The sequence below is a fragment of the Aquila chrysaetos genome, chromosome 13 (assembly GCF_900496995.4).
Source record: "Aquila chrysaetos chrysaetos chromosome 13, bAquChr1.4, whole genome shotgun sequence".
Classification (NCBI taxonomy): domain Eukaryota; kingdom Metazoa; phylum Chordata; class Aves; order Accipitriformes; family Accipitridae; genus Aquila; species Aquila chrysaetos.
The window spans coordinates 15,979,741-15,993,913 of NC_044016.1; the positions used below are offsets into that span (position 1 = coordinate 15,979,741).

A 14,173-nucleotide genomic window follows, 5' to 3' on the forward strand; every position below is an offset into this window, starting at 1 on the left:
TCTATTTCATTGAGGCATCTCCAGGTACAGTAGGGACTGGAAGCAGCTGAAAATTTGAAGTGCGTTTATCTCTTGTAGTATTTTAAAAGTAAGTTGTAAAGTACTTCATATTCGTGGTGTAGGATTAAGAATTAGAATGTGCTTAGAGATGGCTACCTAAGAGCAAATAGCGCTCTCTTATTTGTGTGTCTAAATCTTCTTTTTTTTTGATGATTCTCATTCCAGAAGGGCTTTCAGTCCTTCTCAAAGTGACAAAAGTAAAGCTGAAAAAGGGCTGAGAAAGGCAAGCTGTTACAGCAGAATAAGCTTATTAACATAGAGGGTTAAACCCATACAATTTTAATGGCTATCATTCACATCATTTATCCCTATGCTTATGTAGCCATTCTGTGTAGAGAAGTTCTTTTAAGTGAGCACTTAGGGTTAGAAAAATTCTGCCTTCATTAGGGTGTACATGCATATAACTTAGAGATATATCTCTGCATCCTAATAAGTGCCTGCCAAGTAGACAAAGGCCACACGGGCTCCAGGAATGGTCTTTCAGGTTCCATGTGCTGAACACTTCTTGTGAGCAGCCTCAGAGACTCATCCCTGCTGAGGCGAGGCTGTGTGGTACGTCCATCCAGAAGCTTAGATTTTGTAGATTTCCAACTGCTGTCTACTTTGTATGAGATTTTGGATTTCATCCCTTGTCAAGACTTCAAACCTGGTCTTTTAGATATCAATCAAAAGCACATTTTCTACCCTGTCCTCATTTACATTTATCTAATGCTTAAGGTCATTTGTGATCATTTGAGTGTATTTCAGCATATAGAATCAGTGAATAATAGATTTCAGCCTCACGCTGTGAAGAAAGATTGTGTTTTTACAAGACATGATGTTGTTTACTGGGTGTTAATAATCACTAATTAATAAACATATCTAGACGTCATAAAATGTTGCATTTTAAGGAGTAAAAATGTCAAGTGTTTAACTTCTTGAGAGCAATAGCATTTGGGGCCTTATTTGCATAAATAAGATAATTAAATTACAAAATAAAGTGAAGTACTATATCAAAATGTAAGGCTCATTATAATATACACATAATTTGATTTTTTAGTTCTATGTTCTTAAGGTTTCTGCAGATTTGTTCTAACAGTGTAAAGTTTTATAAAATAAGTATTCAAATCATTCTCTAATCCCCAAAATAATGATCATCTTGCATTTCTCTATCTTATACACATTAATAGTTGATTTCTCCTGTCAAAATTAAGGTTATGCTTTGGTTAGTTATTTGAGAAATGCTAATGGATGAATCAGTCTTTCAGATTCAGTAATGACATGCGATGAAGGTGGTAACAAAGTTATTTGATCACTTCTCGAGGCCTTGAAGAAACTAAAAGGCTGATGTAAAATCTGAAATATTACCGTAACCCTGATTCACTTTTCCTATAACTGAACCCTATTTCCTATCCCCCCATGATAATGGGGGAAAAAAAACACAAGAAAATGTAGTGTTTTGTAGGGAAGAATGCAACACTGGCATGCAAAGTGATGTTAGATGACTTGTTTTATGTTGATCAGAGCTTGCAGGCAAATTAATATAGTGATATATTTAAGTGACTTACTGCAACATTAGTTTAATCTGGAGAAGGCATGTTCCTCACTCGAACGTATAATTTAAACAGTGTTCAATCTTGCAACTTTGCACAGTGTCCAGTGCAAAGTTACAAGATTCTTTCCATATAAAAGATAATTCAGAATAGACCCTTCTCACTGCATCTTCATCTCACGTTGGGATCTTGTAGTCTTTCCCTTGCACATGGAGCAGAAATTATCAGTATGAGAGTCAGTTTGTGACTTTTCCAGACATTTAAGTCTAGACTTGGAAAATATGCCAAAAAATGTATGGCACAAAAAGGAAAAATCCAGTATCAGCCAAGAGAAGTTAGATTAGGACAACCTGCCATACATTTATTTATTTAGATTTATACAAAATGCAGTAAGTGAGCACTTATCTAGCTCTCTGCCAACTCTTGATTATTGTTTAAAAGTACAGTAATGTAAGCCAAACTGGCAGTTTGTCATATTATGTGTTATAATGTAATAATAGATATTTAGTAAACAGTTTACTTCAGCAGTGGATATACAATTCTATTTTATTTTTAGCTTCCATAAGTATGTTCAGAATTTTTATTTACACTTACTGGAAATAGGTACAGTAATGCCACTGAATTACTAATAATGACTTGCCATAGTAAGATGAATTATTAATACCATATATGGGTTTCAGGATTTTTTTTTCCACAGTTCAAAAATTATCCATGAATCATGTTGTTTACCCCATAACTCAGCATATGAGTTATCCTGATAGCAGTCTTTGTACCATCAACTCTTATTAGTTTGACATGCATTATATCATTGTTTTGAACATGTCCACCAATGATTAAATTAGCAATAACAAAGTCAAGGAATCTCTGCTCTTTTTCTCCTGTTTATTTTAATGTGGAAATCTTCCTGAAGCACGGGTTTGGGTAGTAGAATTTTGAAAGGTTGTTGTTATTCCAAATGTCATGATGGAAAAGCTTTATCAAAGAAGAAGACTTGCAATATATTCTAAAGGTGAACAGACTCCGTCTCTCTTACCTACCAGGGAATTTGTTCTTCCATCAGATTCACTTGTCTGAGAAGACCAAATCTGTTAAGAATAAAATTTGGATACTTATGGCTGATATGGGACCTGTGAGTTTTAGCTGTGGACAAGTCTATTATTTTGCTAAGAGTTGCCTCAGAGAGATTACATTCCACAGAAGAGTGTAAACAAGTACATATAACATCAAGTCAGTGAGAGAAATGCTTGTGGCATGATGCACCCTTTGATTTGATTAGTGATAATGTATCATATAATTGTTCATTCTATAGTTAACATTAGAACCCACGTCAAGAATGTATGACCATGTGGCCAAAAGTGACAATTCTTTCTTCTTAAAGGTTAACAGATAGGTTATAATCTTACCCGAGATTTTAGTGTTCCTTACAAATGTAATGAATTTACAAGCTTCCAGAATTAAACCTAAAAAGAAAAAAGTCTAAAGAAAAAAGACTAAATGGCATCCAGTATAATAGTGGATGAGGTCTCAGTGACAGAGCACTGAACTATATTGTCCTGATTCCATTCTTACATCAATTATCTCTTTCTCTGTAACTACCAACATGTCAATATTTTACCTTACTGCAATGTTCTTCAAATATGCCAACTTTCTAACCTTCCTGATTTCAGCTGGTCATATAACAGGTTCCATCAACATAGAACAGCCTTAAAAAAGACTCTCTCTCTGTTTTCATTCATCAAAATGACCTGAGTGTAGCTAAATTCAAACTTTCTGAAAACATACTTATTGAACTTGTGTTTGTCAGCTTAGCATCCCTAAAGGAATCCCTTTCTTCCAACTACTTTTTCAGTCTCTTCACGTAACACTCTTGCATGACAGCATTTATTGGCAAGGAGGAAGCTGCCAAAAGGAACATTTCCTGCTCTTTGGTTAGAAAGAAAAGGCTCCTGGTTCCTGGTCTCTTAATTTGATAACTTTATGTATGTGTGGGAAGAAACAATGAACAGTCTGTCTGTTCATGCCCATTGTGAATTTGTAGCACTCTGTCAGCAAAACCTCAGGTGGAAACCATTCCATGCATCTGATCATACTTCCCCTATATCTTTTCCAGCTTCAATCTACTCATTTTCAGATGAAGGTGATCAGTACTTCATTTGAAGTGTGCATAAATGATAGATATATGTAGTGGAATAATTATGCTTTCTGTTCCTCTTCTAAAAATGCCTAACAGTGATTTGCTTTTTTGACTGCAGTTGAGCACTGAGCTAATATTTTCATGACACTGTCTGTCACAACAGCAGGAGCTTTGCAGTGACGGTCAGTTTGGAGACCTTCATTTTCTTTATGAAGCCAGAATTATTTTTCCTGTTGTGCACTTTGCATTTATTGCACTGAATTTTGTCTGTCATTTTATTGTCCAATTACTCTGTTTCATCCTTCTGAAATTCTTCACAGTCTGATCTTTTCCTCACTATCTTGAATAACTTCTTAACATCAGCAAACTTTACCTCACTGCTTATCTCTTGTAAACATGGTGAATAGAACAGGTCCCAGGAGAGCTCCACTGATTATCTCCCTCCGTTGTGAGAGCAGACCATTTATTACTACCCTGTTCCCTGTCTTTTGTTCTGTTATTTAGCCATGCCAGGACTCTTCTCCAGTGGCTGTCTACTTTCCTTAAACGTTGTTGGTGAGAGTCTTTGCCAATAACCTTCTGGAATCAGAAGCAGCCTGCACTACCCAGATCACCCTTATCTGAATACTCATTGACACCTTTGAAGAGCTCAAGGTTTATAAAGCAGGACTTCCTTTTACAGAAGACATATCAAAAAAAGGCTTCTGTGGTGAAATTGTCTTCAGTTTCTTCTACAGGGAACACTAATGCAAAGAATATTAATTTCACCTCTCTGAAATGTTATCCTCTGTGAGTGCTCATTCTATATCCTGGTTATTAGCTGGCAGGAAGATTTAGAACAAAAGAAAGAGTACACTCATTTTTTGCCTGCCTAATTTTATTATTATATTTAATTTTACAAGTTTGTGATCCTTTCTTCATTTGGGTGTGACTTCAACTTTTGGAGGAATGACATCTTCTTTCTAATAACCTTCTTTACCATTTGGCCATACCAGCTGACATTCACCAACTTCCAAGCCTCTCCTATTTGTGTATTTCATCCCATTGTGTTGACCTAATAAAGTTGCAATTAATTTTAAATTGCATTGCAGTTTTGTCTATCTTCTTTATGTGACCAGACAAAAATATATGAAGAGAAAAAATTTAAAAGTTAGCAAACTTTGTAGAGAAATTTCTAGGTGTTTGGAAGAAGAGGGAGAAAAGCTAGGTGCTAGCTAGAAGTATAGCATTGCATTATTTTAAATAATTCTTGCTCAAATCCTTGGCTATTTTATGATGGTCTCCTCCTAGGTTAAAAAACATGCTTTTGGTAAAACTATTCCTTTGTACTCTCTTGGACTGGACAGAAAGACTAGGTGGAGACCACTGATGTGAGAAAACTTATATCTTTCTTCCCAGGGTTTTAAAGGAAAATGTCCATGAGATGTTAGAGTCAAAGATTGTTTGGTTTATTCCTATGGTCTTTTGTGTATCCATCTTTTTAGCCAACTTTTACATTGTTTCCTGGTTCATGTTGGTACTGTTGTAACTTTGTCTGCCTTCCTTGTCTACCTTGGTTCTGCCTTAATAGGCAGTCATCAAGTGTATTTTACACACTTTCAGTAGGCTCTCTCCTTCACAGGCACTCTCAGCTGATCTTTGCCACAGACATAGGAAAGTTGGGACAAACTTTAAATTGTGACAAAATGATGCTTACAGTGTTATCTTTGTTTGTTTCATTAATATTCAATTAATATTTAGTTATTCAAATGTTAACCAAGGATACTGAAAATTAATGGGGTTCAGGAAGGTGGCAGAAGAGTGAATTAGGGTCTGGAAATGAGAGAATTAAAGAGCTCTGTTTACTTAACTTGTCAAAGAAATGACTTGATTGTTAAGAAATGAATTGATTTTGATCTCAAAGTCTCATGTGGGGAAAAAAAATCTTTAATAGAAGATCACTCTTTAATCTAGCTTACAAGTACCTAACAAGATGTAGAAATTGAAGCTAGACAAATTCAGTCTAGAAAAAAATGAGATTTGACAAAATGATAATACATTAGAACATCTTTCCATGGGAAGTGGTAGTTTCTTAAGCAGTGAATGTGTTTAAATCAAGTTGGATATCTTTCTGAAACATGTCTATTAATTTCCTGAGAGATATGGGCTTGATACAGAAATTTGAAATCTTGAATGTTTATTGTTTTGGTTATTCTGTGCCCTCAGAATTTAAGCACCTGTGAATTACATCTTCTCTTCTGTTTTTAATTTTTCCTCCCATTCAGTCCTTCTGGATCTGCCTGGTTCACTTCACATTCTTTCTTTTTTCTTCTTGTTCTCTTGATTATCCTCCCCATATTCATGGATAGACTATTTTCCATAGAGCAAGAAACTGTCTTCTTTTCCTTCATATTTTTACACAAAACTAACTTTAACAAAGCTTTCATTTACTGATCCTACCAGTATGGTTGTGCCACATGTGCTTACACTGTCTTGCATTTTGAAGTGATGTATTTTTTTATACTTTATCAGTCTGATGTGAGAACCATCCATTTTGTGCATAAGGTACTACATGAACTTTGCTAAAAACAGTAGTCAGTCTTTTAAAGACTGATTTAGACTGTATTGATGTAGAGGAAGGATGCGAAAAAGCAAATTCACAAACACCAGTGGTATTTTTTTAGTAATAACATTTTTATACAAGATATTCTCACTTCTTTTAAAAAAATAGCCACACTTGTGCTGAATGCTGGGTTGTGGTGAGTCTACAAAACGGAAAACTTTATTCTGCAACAGTTGTATTTACATGTAGTGTATTTATTATGTCCCAGAAATTTAGTAGCTTTTCATATGCAGCAAATGTTTAAGCGTTAGGACTGTTATTTTTGAAGACAAAACTGTAATGTGCCCATCTGAATTTTAGCAAAATATGTTGTACAGAATAAGAGAAAGAAAATATGTTTTCCGAATAAGGGAAGCATGTAACTTTATCAGAAAGGAACTTTTAGACAGGAAAGCCTAGATAGACTCATAGAATATCTCAAGTTAGAAGGGACCCATAGTTGGTTTTGGTGTTTTTTCTTCTTTTGTATTACCACATTAATGTGATGAGGTTTCATCATGAATTGTTGTACCAGGCATTGTATAAACACAGAGCAAAAAGGCAGTTTGTGTTAGAGAATCTATGGTCTAAGACCAGAGATAGATATGGTGAGAAAGGTTAACGAGGATAAGTGTAGTCAGCATGATAGACAGATTTGGAGGCACAAGAGCAGCCTAGCCTTTTTTCAGTTTTTGTAGGCACTATTTTAAAGGAGAGTTTCAAGGATGATGGAGTAAGTTTGTGAATGTTCGTGGATAACATAGTGGAAAAAAATTGTAAAGGTGCTTTCTTGAAAAGTTAAGTGGAAGATGGTAGACTGACATTAGGGCTGATTATAGAAGGGACTTGTCCTTTCAATATTGAATGAGAGATAAAAAGTAGGGAAGTGAACTGTTGTGAAGCATTTGGAAAAGACGACTTGCAACCTGGAGAAATACAAAGAGAAAGGTGACAAGATCAGGGTTGTAGGCAAGAAAAACAATCTTTGCAGCAGCCTACTGAATAAATATTAATAGGGCAAGACTGCATTTTCCAAGAGCAGAGAGAACAGTATTGTGATGTTAAGATTTAAGTGATGATGACATGGTCAAGAGTTTAAGTTGAGTGGCTAGATAAGAAACTTCTTAGAGATGCTATGCAGAGGGAATAAGCAAAATCTGGACAGAGCTGAGGTATGCAAATATACAGGGAATGTCTAAGCTAAGTCTAGATTACAAACTGGAATTAATGATTATGTCCAAAGGGATCAAGAAAAGGTGGTAACAACAATGTTTTGTTGTACTTTAGAGGTGATGAGCTTCTCACTCACTGAGGCTGTGAAAATACTGAGTTGTGAGTCTGGATACACAGTGTGAAGTAGAGAAGTGGGTAGTGGGGTTTAGCTTTTATGGATGAGATAGCCCAGAAGTAAAATTCAGAGGAAGAAGAGGTTGAGGTGGGACATTGTGAAATTACCAGAAATGTAGGAAAGGTTTGAAGACAATCTTTAGAAGAGCACATTGGAAAATGGAAGAGACAATTTAAAAAACCCAAACAGAAAATAATGGAGTTAAAAATTCTAATGAATAGCAAGATTTTCCTTGGCTGAAGAGAGAAGAAAGGTCCAGGAGAATGAGGATAAAGTGCAGATTTTGAGCCTATCTGAGAAAAATCATCAGTATACTTTGACAAGAGTAGATAAATGATGTGGAAATTTCCAAAACCTGCAAGGAGATTGTTAGAAGGAAATGTCCATCGGCAATTGTAAATATCACATTCAAACTGCTTAGGAATGTGAGAGGAAAGGGAGAATGACTGATGTTGCGTACCTGTGGTTGAAAATTTAACCTTGGTCCCTTCAAGCCAGGTGTGCACTGTAGGGAATGAGATAATGGATAAGAATACAAAGCAAAGTGAAGCAGTGAAGGTAAGAAAGGCAGAAGGTGAAAGAAGGTGGAGAAGTAAGAGCAACCTAATGAGAATATAACGAGAAAGATGGGGAAATGATAGTAGGCAAATTTGCAAGACCCCCCAGAGGAGCTGTAGTGATAGGTGTACACATTGCATCTGTTGCTAAATTAAAAACCATCTTCTTGATCTTTATACAAAACTGAGGAATCTCAAACAAAGATCAAGGTATGGAGAAACATCCTGATGATGCCTTTTGTTAATGTGTTAATGAACTTGCTTCGTTAATGTCATAGAAAAAGTCATATAAACCCCCAGACAAAATCTTTTACCTGAACCTGTATACTTACCAATGATAATGCTTTTCAAAGACTGAAGCCTAAATTAAACTCTGAAAAGAAGAGCTGGAGTATATAGGAGTTCTTGGTAGCTGCTAAGCGGGACAAATTTTTTTATCTTTATTAAACCTACTAATACATTTTGAAGCAAGTAAGGCTTTTGTGTCTTTTGTCCTTTCTTCTAATTTTGATTTTTTGTCTTTATCTGCACAACTACTTTTCTGCTAACTTGAGAGCTACTCTAGCCTATGCCATTCATCAGAAGAACATTTCAGAGGTACTTGGAAATGTTTCAAGTTTTAACAATCAGAGACTTAACCTGCTTTTTCTCATGTATGTTACCTGCCTAGACCCACTAGGAAGACAAACACTGAATAACAGAAGTTGAATAATAATAGGAATGAGGAATTTTGCATGAGAAATAAAAACCTGGTAAAATCAGGTCTTTTGTTGTAGATTGCTGAGATACTTTACCAGTGTATGGAAACGAGTGTCGACATTTGTCAGGCTATCCTCCATAAATTAGAATTACTGTAGAGGGGAAGTGCAGCCTTGGCTGCTGTAACTATCCCTGCAACATTTGCTATTTTGTTGTGTTTTTTTTTTTCTTTTAAATACAAGGGGATATTTGGGAATACATTGGTAGTACTTAAAGTCTCTATTTTCTTAGTTGCTCTTTTTGTTCTGTTACCGTTATAATTCTTTTTATCTTGACCTAATTGCATTTTCTGGCTTGCTTGTCAATTGAAAAGATAAATCAGGGGAAAAGAAAGAAAAAAATGCTTTGTTTGTGTTGTGTGTTGTTTGGGGTTTTTTTAATGAATTTCTTGCTTTAGAATGGTGTAAGGTTGACAGCCTAGGAAACTAAAGCATCAGTACATATTTTCTCAGACTATTTTCATAGTATGCTTTATCCCTGACCTAGAAAAGCCACCTCATCATGTGAGAGGATAGTTCATTCTCCATAGCTCATTCAGTCCTTGTCCTTTTTGCTAGGACTACCATCAAGATTGCTAATTATAGTAATAGGTTTGTGACGTGGGTACTTTTCCTCTGAATAGTGGTCAAATTCATTTGATACAGGCCATAAAGCAGCCATTAGCATGTACCAAGTTTCAGCCACCATCAGTTTAACCTAAGTAGTAGCTGAACAGTGCAGTAGTGTTTTTCACTCACACCCTATTTCATTTTTTAATGTTCTTGTTGTAGCCAAAAAAAGCTCCCAAACTGTTTTATATTTCCAGTGGTGTCGTGGTGTCAGCCAGCAACTAAGCACCACGCAGCCACTCACTCACTCCCCCGACGGTGGCATAGGGGAGAGAATCGGAAGAGTAAAAGTGAGAAAACTTGTGGGCTGAGATAAAGAGAGTTTAATAGGTAAAGCAAAAGCTGCGCACACAAGCAAATAAAAACAAGGAATCCATTCACTACTTCCCATGGGCAGGCAGGTGTTCAGCCATCCCCAGGAAAGCAGGGCTCCATCACACCTAACGGTGACTTGGGAAGACAAACACCATCACTCCGAACATTCCCCCCTTCCTCCTTCTTCCCCCAGCTTTATATGCTGAGCATGACGTCATACGGTCTGGAAGATCCCTTGGGTCAGTTGGGGTCAGCTGTCCCGGCTGTGTCCCCTCCCAACTCCTTGTGCACCTGCTCACTGGCAGAGCATGGGAAACTGAAAAATCCTTAATTTAGGATAAGCGCTACTTAGCAACAGCTGAAAACATCAGTGTGTTATCAACATTGTTCTCACACTAAATCCAAAACACAACACTATACCAGCTACTGGGAAGGAAATTGGCTCAATCCCAGCCAAAACCAGGACACAGTGGGTTTCAGACCCTTTTCTGCTGAAACTAAGTTGCCTATTTTCAATTGCAAGAAACTAAACCTGCCAGTGCAAAATAATGTCAAGAGTGGGCTTGGACAGAAATACAGAGTAAAGCACATTTTTCAAATTTACTAAATAGTTTCCGCTGTTAGTAGTACTGTAGTGTCTTCCCTCAAAAGAAAGACATAAAAATATTATAGCTTTAAAACTTCTTATTTTGCTGGAAGAAAAATGGCTTCAGAAAAAAAGTGGTTTATGTCCACTAATTTAGCATCACTGGAAAGGGAACAAAGAGGAAAAGATTAACAAGGCTTGCATTTTTTTTCATGTTGGTACTCAACATGATACTGGTGATTTAAAAGACTTTTTGTGGTATGGTATTTTTGCACTTAGGTCTATTTTTTTTTAAGGAAACTTCATAAAGACTGAGATTTTCAGATTTCTGTTGCTAACACTTCCCTGGATTTCCTAGCAGTGCTTTTCTTTAAATGGAAATGCAATCAGCCCTTACTTCCTGGTGCCTTCGGTATTTCTTTCAGGTCTGACCGCTAAGTCCTAGAGTCACATCCTCAATAATCCCTGAAAAAATTATTGTTCCTCACCCCCTTACTATGTATAGATATGTGCATTTAGATACACATATACACATCTTCACCTTTCTCAGAGTTGTTTTGCAACATCAGTGGATTCTTTTGTCCTTCACACTCAGGGATTGTGTTTGGATTACAAGAACTTGTATGGCTAGTTGATGGTATTTATATACATCCTGACTCTGATTCACTACTTTCATTAGCACTAGAATTCAAAATAGCTGATTCTGATTCAGAATCAGGCTGATTCTGACATCAGTGTTAATGATGATGTAATAATGCTGACTCTGAGCAGAATTGTTTCTGATTCCCTGATATGCGGGGGCATGTCTGCTTTACGGGTGCAGGTGCAGATGTTTGTTTGCAGCTCATGCAAATTTGTGGAAACATTAAATGGATAACGGTATAGATATGGTAGCCCAGAGTTAGCTACCGAAACAGTTTCGGAGATTGCAGCCGTATTGAGCTTCACGTACCCTAGCTGCACTTCCCTTACTAGTCATACTTGCACTTGGCTAAAGATAGCATGGACAAATATATACAGCTTGTAGTTGCATCTCTCCCACCAGTGTGCATACATCCTGAGTGAGATCAGAATGAGTCCTGTTGGTATTTATTTTATAGAAATTATCTTTAGTTTATGTGGTTATTCCCCCACAGGAATAATGATTTTACTGTATCTTTTGAAAATTTATGGCAAAGTTGATTTTGAGAATCTTGTGTGTAAGTTTATCTCATACACATTTGAGAAAGGTAAAGATGTGTATATGTGTATCTAAATGCACATATCTATACATAGTAAGGGGGTGAGGAACAATAATTTTTTCAGGGATTGTTGAGGATATGACTCTAGGACTTAGTGGTCAGACCTGAAAGAAATACCGAAGGCACCAGGAAGTAAGGGCTGATTGCATTTCCATTTAAAGAAAAGCACTGCTAGGAAATCCAGGGAAGTGTTAGCAACAGAAATCTGAAAATCTCAGTCTTTATGAAGTTTCCTTAAAAAAAAATAGACATAAGTGTAAAAATACCATACCACAAAAAGTCTTTTAAATCACCAGTATCATGTTGAGTACCAACATGAAAAAAAATGCAAGCCTTGTTAATCTTTGCATAATTACCATGTCTTCAGGAATGCAACTGTATTGAAGCTAGCCACCAAGAGCAGCCCTGGTACTAAATCAGGAAGATGAAGGAAGACTAGCTTATGGCTGGATGTGGGCCCTTAGCTCACTCCTCTAACAGCACGCATGCCAGTCACGTTGCACCACTGCTCATGCTCCTGGCAACTCGTTGATTCCATATTTTGCTCAGCATTTTGTTTTCTGAGCTTTTACCTACCCACACAAACTCCTTTGTGCCTACAGTAGGTGTGCGCAGAAGATGCTGTATTTTGGATGCTCTGTGGGAACCTGACGGTAACGTGAGGGAGTGGTTTGGGTTTTTTTCCAGGAGGAGGCACCTGTGCTGCCTTCCGACCTGCACGTGTGAAGTATAGTAAATATACGGGTTAAAAACCCCATAATTCAAATCCCAATAGTGGTACTGGTCAGATCTCTGTTTCTGTAGCAATGAGAACCAAAGGTGGCCTTTTAAGGCTCACAGTTCATCTACCAATTTCCAGTTTTGCTTCAGGATTCTTAAAGTATTAGAGTGCGTGCTTTAAACCCGCAAAACTTACCTTTACCTAATGTTCACCATTCTAACCTAAGTTTCCACGGAAACAGGGTTGAAAAAGCTGCTGGTAGCCAGCAGGCAGCCAGCAGCTGGGAGTGAGAACTCTCCTTTGTCACTTTCCACTACTGGATGCCTGCTGCGTGCCAGTGTGCAAAGCTACCTAGGCTTCTAAAATCTGGATTACTTTCAATTTGAGGGGGAAAAATTAAATTAATCTACTCTTTTCTCTCTTTGGATTGTCACAGTAAATTCCAGGAGGGCAAATGGGCTAATGAGTCCTAATCTGTTCAGTTACACTGAGCCCCACATAATCAAACCTCTGCCAACCAACTGGGCCTCTCTTTTCATAATTTCCATGTTTTAAAAGCATTCTCTCTCAAATTTTGTGTCTGTGCACAGGTACACACATATTGTGGTACCTTAATTCTTTATGGGTCTATATCTATCTATCTACATATTTACGAGCCTTTTTTGCCTATAGTATAGTCGATGTATAAAATTTCCTTTTTTCCCTGTATACTTAGAGAACATTTCTGAATGAACACATTATAACTGATCCTCAGTTAAATATTAGGAGTAGGATGTGAATGGAGATGGCTTTTAACCAGAAGTAGATTATAGCTGCGGGAAGACTAAAGGGTCTATTTGGTCAAGACTCACACAAAACTGAGATAAGCATGCACAACCTGACAAGATCAGATTAGACCCTTCCCCCACAAGTGCTTTTCCCATAAATATTTATCTACTTTCTATTAGAAATAACCAAGAAATGTAAAAGAAGGGTAGATTCTTTTTTAAAAAATAGCCTAGAAATAGAAATGCAGCTTCAAATCTTTGGGGTAATGATATTTTAAGTATGCAGGAAATTCCAATACTAGTTGCTGGTTTTCAAATGGGAGCAAAGTACTGAAATTCTTCATGGCAGCTACATGAATCGGCAGCATTTATAAACAAAGAAGAACTTTGTATATGTGTGCATTTTTGCCTACTATTGGGTACCTTAGAATTAAATAACTTAACCACCTATGAGAGAATAGGTGTTGACAGAGTCAGCATTGCTGTATTTTTAAGCTTGCCTGAGGCAACATAGCTGGCATTGAAGTTAAGCTTGGCATTTTTTCACCCTGTCCCTCCTCCCTCCAGCCCAAGTGAATGCTCGCTTCATCAATGAGAAACACAACTGACTTGCCTGCCAGATGTAACAGAGATCCATGAATTCACATCTCTTCTGCAAATTTGTGTTTCGTTCAGATTGTCGATACTTTGACTTCACTTCCTCATGCAGTGGTGTTAAGGGGTAAAAATCTGAAGCCATACACGTGCCACTAATTCAGAAATGCATATTTGTTGGTGATCGACTCATCAGAACCTGTGTGGATTGCCTTTCTGTTATAATAAAAAATAGCTCTTTAGCTTTGAGATTTAAAACCTTAAAAATGTACAGAATAATATTTTTACATTCATCTTTGAAAGTAACGAGTGTGTACTTTTTAAAAAACTTGTGTCACATAAGATTAATATTAATACTTCAAAAATCTCA

At 36.8% G+C, this 14,173-nt stretch overlaps 1 protein-coding gene across 3 annotated transcripts in view; it reads left to right on the forward strand.

Moving 5' to 3' along the window:
* CAMKMT (calmodulin-lysine N-methyltransferase) overlaps positions 1–14,173 on the forward strand; it is a 227,313-nt gene that overhangs the window by 190,863 nt on the left and 22,277 nt on the right. The gene's annotated exons all lie outside the window — the stretch shown is intronic.